Genomic DNA, 10,023 nt, shown 5'->3' on the forward strand with positions numbered 1-10,023 from the left:
CTCTTCCTCCCCCTCCCATTTCTCTACCTCCTCCTCCTATTTCCCCTCACCTCACCTCTCCCTCCTCTTCCTCCCCCTCCCCTCTTCCCGTTCCTCCCCTTCCCCTCCTCCTTCTCCCTCTTCCCACTTCCAGGAATCTCTGAAGCAGCATGATGGGGGAGACTCACTTTCCCCATGCTCTGAGGACTGCAGTGACCACTGGACCCCACAGATCCCCGAGTGGCCTTCTTGGGAAACTCTTGGAGGCTGGCCACCAGAGAAGGCTGTCATCTTCCGCAGAAGGCCCAAGGTGGATGCCGACTCCGGCTAGACCAGCCTGCGCGAGCCATTTGTGGGCCACTTTTCTCACCATTGTGACAAAATTCCCAGGAAGCAAATTAAAGGGGGAGCCATTTATTTTGACTCACAGTTTGAGAGGGAAGGGATCCTCCGAAGCGGGAAGGGCCTGGCAGAGTTCACAGCGGCAGTGGGCGTGGGAGGCATCGGATCAGGGAACAGAGCTCAACACATCAAATTGTAACTGGGTCTTAACTGCTCCCACCTGGCCTTAGTATTGCGTAGGAGTTCAGTCGAGGGAAGACCAGAGTCCCCACTCTCCATCAGAAGTGAGGCCCCAGGGCCTTGAGACAGTGGTGTGTGTGTGCGCGCACACACACACACACACACACACACACACACACACACACGGTGCAGTACAATCACCAAGGGAAACCCATCCCTCGACATCCCCTTCCAATGGTAAGGGCGAGCCAGACCATGAACGTCTCAGGATGGTGGTGCTACTGCGTTCTGGATGTTCTCCTTTGAGCAAAGAGAGCGCCTGAGTTTCAGGCGTCCCTAGACACCCAGGAATGTTAACCGTGGTTCAGAGCATCTGTTGGCTCGAATTCCACACGAGAGAGGATCTGGTTCCTGTGGTTAAAAATCTCTGACTAAAGTCAGCTTGGTCACGGCCATATGGTCACGGTCCATCATAGAAATAGTCAGGGCAGGAGCTAACTCACAGCCAAGGAAGCAAAGGAGAGGCCATGGAGAAAGGCTGCTTGCTTAGTTTGCTCCTTGGCTCACTCAACTTTCTTATACCGCCCCTATAAATAGCCACGCCCACAGTGGGCTGGGCCCTCCTCCATCAATTAGCAAAGCCTCACAGACAAGGTCAGTGGGCTCTGGACAATCTGCCAGGTGAGACTCCCTCACCAGGTTGCTATAGGTTGTGTCAGAGTTGACAGAGGGAGCTCACAGGGTCTTAGCCGGCACAGTCACCCAGCCAGTTCGTTCACCTTGGTTTAATTTTTACTAGCTTTCTAGTTTGGTGAGCAATCGGAATTTTCCATCTGTAGCTGCGGTATGCTTTCCTTTCACATAAGATGTCTTTTGATAGGTTTTATTACGTTTATCTGGTGTGCGGCCTGTAGGTGTGCTGGAGGTCGGAGTGCAGCTTTCGGGAGTCGGGTCTCTCCTTCCATCTTGTGGTTTCCAGGAATCAAACTCGAGTCATCACCTTCACCTACCAAGTCATCTCACCAGCCCCCAGTGTCTTTGCATCTTCACAAGTAAATTGATTTTTAAAGAGGGAAACAACATTAATCAAGCCAGTAAGGCAGTGTGTAGAAGTAGCTCAAACACATTAAACACAGGACACAGTCGGTTTAATGGAAAACTTAACTGTTGAAGCCAGAAGAGGGATGAGTTCTAATCTGAGTTCTGAAACTGCCTTGCTGTGTGATCTTAGACCAATTCCTTCACCTCTCCGAGCATCCATTCTCATAGCTATAAAATGGGGGTGGGGGAGGGAGTTATATAACTCCAAAGGTCTTTGAAGAACAGAACTCTAAAGGTTCACAGAGAACCCCCAATATAACTTGGAGACCCTAGCTATCACTTTTTTTTTTTTTGAGATATGCTGTCATGTAGTCTAGGCTGGCCCCAAACTTGTTATGTAGCTAAGGCTATCCTTGAGTCCTGGGATGACAAAGTGTGCACTGGCTAGATGCCATTCTTCTCAGTGGCTTATCCCACGGAGCATCCGAATGTGCACACGCAGCCAGCTCAGCTTAGCAGCGGAGAGCGGGCCGCATTTGGCGCATCATAACGATGTCTTAAACCAGTGCGGAGCCCTCTCCCAATCTTGCAAAATTAGACTCAATTATTTTTAAAACAATGTCTCCCTTAATTTGCAAATGAGCACAGCGGAACACTAAGCAGGCTCCTATTTTGGTTGCTAAATACATGGCCTTTTCAATCAAGATTCTGTCTTCACACATACACACACAAACACACACACACACATGATCACCATCACCACCCCCACCCCGGCTGTTTATTTTATTAATAAACATTTCCTGGGTTTAAATTAGCCCCAAGCATAAAGCCCAGGGCACAGAGCAGATGCTGGCGTTTGCACTGTAGGAGCTGTTCGTCTGATTCTATCCCAGATCTAACGCCTGCTTCCTACTTTCTCAAGAACTGTGGGCAGATCTTCCTTGGCACCCTGGAGTTGAGCTGATGAGCGATCACTGTGTCTCACACCTGCATTCCCCCAGCTCATCAAGGAACACACTAAAACTACAGGAGGGACCTTGAGAGATGGCTCAGAGGTGAAAAGCACAGGCGACTCTTATAGAGGGTCCCAGTTTGACTCTGAGCACCTATGTTGGGGGCTCACAACCACCTGTAACTCCAACTCCAGGGGATCCAACACCTTCTGGCCTTCAAAGGTACCTGGACTTGTGTGTATATACTTATATATACATACATACATACATGCATACACACATGCATACATACACACATACATACACACACATGTATGCATACACACATGCATGCATACACACATACATACATATACACACATACATTCACACACACCCATGCATACACACATACATACATATACATACACACATACATGCACCCATGCATACATACATATACATACACACACATACACACACATGCATACATACACAATACAAACACACACATGCACGCATACACACACATACATACATATACATACATATACACACATACATTCACACACACCCATGCATACACATACATACATATAACACACACATACATGCACCCATGCATACATACATATACATACACACATACATACATATACACACATACATACATACACCCATGCATACACACATACATACACATACATACACACATATACATACATATGTACATACACACATACATACATAATTAAAAATAAGACAAAAATCCTTAAAAAGAAAGACAAAAAAAGAGAAAGAAAGAAACTACAAGCCACTGTGGTGAGCACAGGTTTAATCCTAGCACTTGGGAAGCAGAGACAGATGAATGAATCCCTTTGAGTTCAAAGTCAGCACGGTCTACATAGTGAGCGCCAAGCCAACCCTGGGGGCTATAAACTGAGTTCATTTAATTAATTATTTGTCTAAAACCCCTACACAGCTGCAGTTGTGGCTCAGGTGGTGGAGTGGTGCACACCTATCATCCCAGCATGGGAGAGGGGCATGCACAGGAAGATCAGGAGTTCAAGACCAGACTCTGCCACATAGTGAGTTCCAGGGCAGCCTAGGCTACATGAGACCCAGTCCCAAAAACAAACAAACACAACAAAACACACACCAGCAAGCTCTGCCACACCAGGCAGAGAGAACCTAGTCTGAGAACAGCAACAGACCTCAGCAACATGGAAGAATTCTGCAAGACAGGAGATTCATCTAGGGAGGCATCAGGGAGCATGTGTCAGGGGGACAGCAGCTCAGAGCCTCAACGGAGCCCCAGCCATGTCAGGCAGCAGCTTCTCCTTGTTCTTGGGTACCACAGAGCCAATGTGGTCGGATGCTCTGCAAGAGTGGGGTGGATCTCTCAGCCAAGATCACGTGGAACATAAGTAACAGGATGAGTGAGAAACCTTATTGGGGAGAGAAATTAGAGAGAGAGAGAGAGAGAGAGAGGGAGAGAGGGAGAGAGAGAGAGAATCGGGATAGCCAGAAAGGGTTATGCTTTAAAAACAAAAACAATTCAAAACAAACAAAAACAAACACAAAAGGGAACAAACAAGACGACCCCCGAAACAAGCCTGAAACAAGCGTGCGTGGAAGGGCATCCCATGCCAGCGGAACAGACTGAGCAAAGGCCCCAAGGTTGGAGCATGCCTGGTCTGATTAAGGAAAGTAAGGAATTCTGTGTGGCTGAAGTACATCAAGGGACATACAGAAGGACGGGAAAACGGATCCATGGGGGCTTGTCAGCCAAAGGAAGACAGGAGTCACAGAATTCTGGGCAGAAGGACCCAGCATCCTTCAGGGCCACTGGGCTGAGAAGACCATTGCGGTAGGCAGTGGTAAGGAGGGCATGGGCAGGAAGAGACTGCCATACTAGTGGCACAGGGTGGAGGTGGCTGGGGGGCTGGTAGCAACTCTAGATATAATCAGAAGTAGAACCAACAGAATTAACTGACTCCACCCGGGACTGAGTTCAAATCCTAGCACATCACAGACCCTCCCTGACACTGTTTCCCTGGGGCTACTGTGTGTCGAAGCCTTCTTCAGCCTCCTCCCTCCAGCTCCTGTGACTTCACAGAGCTAAGGAGAATGGAGCCTGATCAGAGATGGACTCTGAGGAGATGATGGGACCAGGATCGTGGAAACAAGGTGGGTCACAGCCCAGGACCATTCTCGATCCATCTTTGGCCCTCCTTCTGATGTCCAGACTCTTGTCTTTCTCATCTCTTCTCCATCTCCTCACCCCTGCTCCTCTACTAGCTGCAGCCCCTTGTCCACTGAAAAGGCTTAGACTGCCCCAGGGCCTTTGCACATGCCAGTCATGTGGGCTACATAGATAGATAGATAGATAGATAGATAGATAGATAGATAGATAGATAGATAGATAGATAGATAGATAGATAGATGATAGACAGGTAGATATAGATACATGATAGATACATAGATGATAGGTAGATATAGATACATGATAGATACATAGATAAGATGGGTAATTATGTCCTACCTTCCTTAACGGCTTCTAGCTGAAGTTCAAAGAGCTCTCGTGGCTTAATTGTGGCTGCCAGGGTAGGACACAGGAGACTGAAGTGGTCCAAGGAAAACACCAATCAGACCCACCAAGTCACATTAAAACAGCAGACACTGTGGGCCAGGCTACTTCCAGGGACCATTGGTGCCCATGGCCCCTGCTGCTGCAGAGGGTTGGGTTGAGTGATGTCTATGGTCTGGACTGCCATAGACCAGGCTGAGGTCTGTGGCATGTGCTGACCCTGGAGACTACGCGAGTGTTTGCAGACCACGCCATCACCAGAAAGAAGTCCATGATCCCTGCCCCTGCTGACAGTAAAGGGCAAGGAAGCTACTTCTGCAGTGGATGACTGAGTGCAGACTCACAGTTGAAGAACAGGGACATAGAAGGCTTCTGCGGCAACCCACCCCACTCCCAGAAAGAAAGCAACAGCTTAGAAAGCCATGTACGAGACCTCTAAAACCCTGCGATATGGATGCTAAAGTGAAGCTCTCAATCATCGATGGCTTCAGGCAGGGGTGCAGGTGGGGAAGGATTCTGTTTTAAGGGGCTGGCCACCAGGAGTTTGACCATGCACCAGTGAGTATACAGACAACAGAAACTGGATTTCTTCTTCTTCCTCTTCTTCCTACTCCTCTTCTTCTTTTTTTTTTGGGGGGGGGGAGAGGGAACTAAAGGGTGAGGGTGGGTGGAGGACTGGGAAGTGAGTGTGATCAGGGTCCATTTTGTGAAATTCCCAAATCAATAAAAAAAAATATGTTTATAAAATAAAAATAAAGCAGACACGTGCAGGCTGAGAGAGGCTCAGTTGAGAGAACTTAACCAAGCAAGCATGAGCACCTGAGGTCGGCTTCCACCTTCACTGTGCCCAGCCAAAACACCAATGGTCTCCCTGGTTTGCTACATATTAACAACTTTGCCTCTGTGCATGTCTGTATGCGTGTATGCGTGTGTGTGTGTGTGTGTGTGTGTGTATGTGTGTATGTGTGTAAGTCAGAGGACAACTTACAGGACAATTCTGTCCCTTCACCATGTGGGGCTCAAACTCAGGTCATCGGGTTTGGCAGCGACTTTACCTGCTGATCCATCTCACCAGGGCCAGAGAATCGTTTTTTCAAAACAAAGTTTTTATTAGAAATGCTGGGAGCCTCCACTTGGCTCTGTCTGTCTTTCGTAAATGTTTTCTGTCCCATACCCTTAGCTCTCACACTGGATGGAAAAGTGGATGATGAATAATCTGGAGAGGGAGCCGTTGGCACCATTCACATGCCAGCTGCTATTATGCAAAATCGTTATTCAGATTATGCAAACAGCATCCTCTCAGCGGGGCAAACTTGCTCCAAAGAGGGTGGAGGAGACCAGAGGAGGAAGAGGTCTCAAAACACAGGCAGAGGCTCCTAAAGCCCTGGGGCAAGCAGGGATGCCACTTCAGTATCCCTGTTGCTTCAGCATCTTCCGGTCACTCGGACCTTGCCCAGCCCAAAGGTGGACAGCTCCTGACACCCGATACACACACACACACACACACACACACACACACACNCACACGCACACGCACACACACATTTTTAAATAAAAACTGCCAGGCTCAAGCAGGGGGACTAAAACCAGTTGATAGAGCTGCCTCTGGCAGAAAGTGAGCCACTTAGCTCTCCTCTCTCAGAATCTGGGTTCCTTGTCTCTAGAGGAATTAGGGTTGGGCATGGTGGTTATAAGCCTGTCATCCCAGCACTGAAGAGGCTGAGGCAGGAGAACAAGGCAAGTTTAAGAGTGGCCTGAGTTATCTAATGAGAGCCTATCAAGAAGATGCAGAAACATCCAACATGCAGGGGTCAACCGTTCTCCAAATGAAGAGTGCAGGCCTTCTTATAAGGAACCAGGGTAACTCTCCAGGATTAGGTAATCTAAAATTTCACTGGTGGATGCTGGGGGGGGGGGGGGGGCGGGAGGGAGGCATCCCTATGTTATGAATGTTTAACTATAGGGTGGGTCAGAGGTACCTAGGTATGTCATAGATATAAAAGTGCTGGGGGGGGTCAGAGGTACCTAGGTATGTCATAGATATAAAAGTGCTGGGGGGGGNGGGGGGGGGGGTCAGAGGTGGTCAGTGGTCACATTCCTATATCATGAACATTTAACGAATAGGATGACATAGGGCTGGCTGCCCAGCACAGATGGCTCATTCTGAGATATTTTCCCATTTTGTGATTATGCCCAGGCTGTTCTTTAGGAAGGGGTTTTATGACCTTGTTTCTGGTTTTTATGATCTGTTCCTGGAGCTGGTGTCTCAGAGCCTTCTTTTCAAAAATCAGGGCTGGTCCTTAAATGGAGACACTTTATGTTGTCCTTTCAGAGGGAGGAAGAAGAAAAAGAAGCAGATGCAGAGGATGGGGAAAGGGGAGCTTCCAGTTAGAAAGGGAAACGGAGGAGCAGAGGAGGCGGGGAGGGGAGGAGGGGAAGAGACTCTATTAGAGCAATTTCATGCCTGATACTATAGCAGATTTTAAAAGTTATGTGTTTGGGTATTTCACTGGCATGTATGTATGCACACTGTGCAGGCGCAATACCAAAGAAGGCCAGGAAAGGGGGCCATTGCACCCCCTGGACCTGAAGTTACAGACATGCTGGGAGCCAAATCCTGGTCCCCCGGAAGAGCAGCAAATGTTCTTAATTGCTGAGCCCTCTCTCCAGACCCCGTACCTGGACTGTAAACCTGGTCAACAGCCCATGGCTTGGGGTAGAGGGACATCACCAGGACATCCCATGTCTGTAAACATCGTGTCACCAAAGGCAGGGCACATTCTACCCTCCTGGGGACAACCGGAAACATACAATCAAGGAACTTTGTTGCAACCGCTGCCCCATGCTCTCCCGACGCACAGGTGGCAGGAGCTGGAGGAAAGGGTGCTGCCACGCCCCAGCACAGGAAAGAAGGCACCTAAGGGGCCATGTGGGACCTGCTTCAGCGCACTGAGAGCAAGAGCGGAAGCTCTGTGAATGAAGGCTAACACGACTTTCTTCGGAGCCTAGAAATCTGTCAAGGCTCAGACACCCGCAGCTCCCGACTCTAATTCCAGCATCTTCCTCTTTCCGTTGCCATCTCCTCCCATGGTTACAGGAATCTGGCAAGTGCTTTGGGGTTCCACACGCTGGCAGGGTGTCTAAGAATATCTAGAGCTGCTTCCCAGGCATCTGTGAGGTTGCTTCCCTTGGTTGGTTGATTTGATTTTATTTCCATACTGTCTTTGGATCCCTGTCTGCTCTATGAGCCTGGATACCAAGCAGGCTTCAGATCTGAGGGCCAACGAGATGGCTCCAGAGCCAAAGGAACTTGTCACCGAGCCTGATGAACTGAGTTTGGTCCCCAAGATTCATGTGGCGGGAAAGGACCGAGTCCCACAAATTGTCCTCTGACCTCCACGTGCATGTGATCTTCCATGGAGAAACAGCCCTCAGTGTGTCAGTGTGCAGCTTCTTGAAGCTGCCAGGACACCCATCTGTCCTCCGTACTTTGAGAACAGTTGTACAAGCAGATCTGCCTGTGGAGGCATTTCTCCACGGAGCCCTGGCTGTCCTAGAACTAGCTCTATAGACCAGGCTGGCTTCAAACTCACAGACGTTTCCCCCGCCTCTGCCTCCTGAGTGCTGGGATTAAAGGTGCGAGCCACCACCACCACCACCACCACCTGCAATACATTTTTAAAAAATAAAATAAACTGGACCCCATGGCACTCAGGAGGTGGAGACAGGCAGAGTTGGAGATCAGCCTGGTCTACATAGTGAGAGCTTGTGTCAAAACATTAGCCGGGCCGGGCGGTGGTGGCACATGCCTTTAATCCCAGCACTTGGGAGGCAGAGGCAGGCGGATTTCTGAGTTCAAGGCCAGCCTGGTCTACAAAGTGAGTTCCAGGACAGCCAGGGCTATACAGAGAAACCCTGTCTCGAAAAAATCAAAAACCAAACCCCCCCCCCCAAAAAAAAAAAACATTAGCCGGGCAGTGGTGGTGCACGCCTCTAATCCCAGCACTTGGGAGGCAGAGGCAGATGGATTTCTGAGTTCAAAGCCAGGCTGGTCTACAGAGTTCCAGGACAGCCAGGGCTACACAGAGAACCCCCCCCCCAAAAAAAAAAGACATTAATTAATTTTAACTGTGTAAAATAAGAATTCAGACCCTCACTTCCAGACGAACTAGCACAGGCTTGGCCACGATTTTCAAGAACATTACCTCCACAGGCAGATCTGCTTGCACAGCTGTTCTCAAGGTACCGGAGGACAGATGGGTGTCCTGGCAGCTTTAAGAAGCTGCACACTTAGGGCTGTTTTTCCATGGCAGGTTGCTTGTGCCACCTGTCCAAGGCTCCGGGTTCCACCCTTGGAGCTACAAAAGGAAGTTTGGAGCCAGGTGTGGTATTACATGCCGGTAATGGTAATTCCCCTGTTTGGGGAATGGAGACAGAAGGATCAGGAGTTTAGAGTCGCCCTCAGTTGTTTAGTGAGTTTGAGGCCAGCCTAGGTTATATGAGAACCTGGTCCCAAACTTAGGGAAAGAAAGGAAAAGGAAAAGGAAAAGGAAAAGGAAAAGGAAAAGGAAAAGGAAAAGGAAAAGGAAAAGGGGACAGGGACAGGAAAGAAGGGGCTAAGAAGCGGGTAAGAGCTCTGACTGCTCTTCTGAAGGTCCTGAATTCAAATCCCAGCAACTACATGGTGGCTCACAACCACCCATAATGAGATCTGACACCCTCTTCTGGAGTGTCTGAAGACAGCTACAGTGTACTTAGGTATAATAAAAAAATAAATCTTAAAAAAAAGGGGGGGGCTGGTGAGATGGCTCAGTGGTTAAGAACACCAACTGCTCTTCCAAAGGTCCCGAGTTCAAATCCCAGCAACCACATGGTGGTTCACAACCATCCTGTAACAAAAATCTGATGCCTTTTCCTGGAGTGTCTGAAGACAGCTACAGTGTACACACATATAATAAA

The sequence above is a fragment of the Mus pahari genome, chromosome 23 (genome assembly GCF_900095145.1).
Source record: "Mus pahari chromosome 23, PAHARI_EIJ_v1.1, whole genome shotgun sequence".
Classification (NCBI taxonomy): domain Eukaryota; kingdom Metazoa; phylum Chordata; class Mammalia; order Rodentia; family Muridae; genus Mus; species Mus pahari.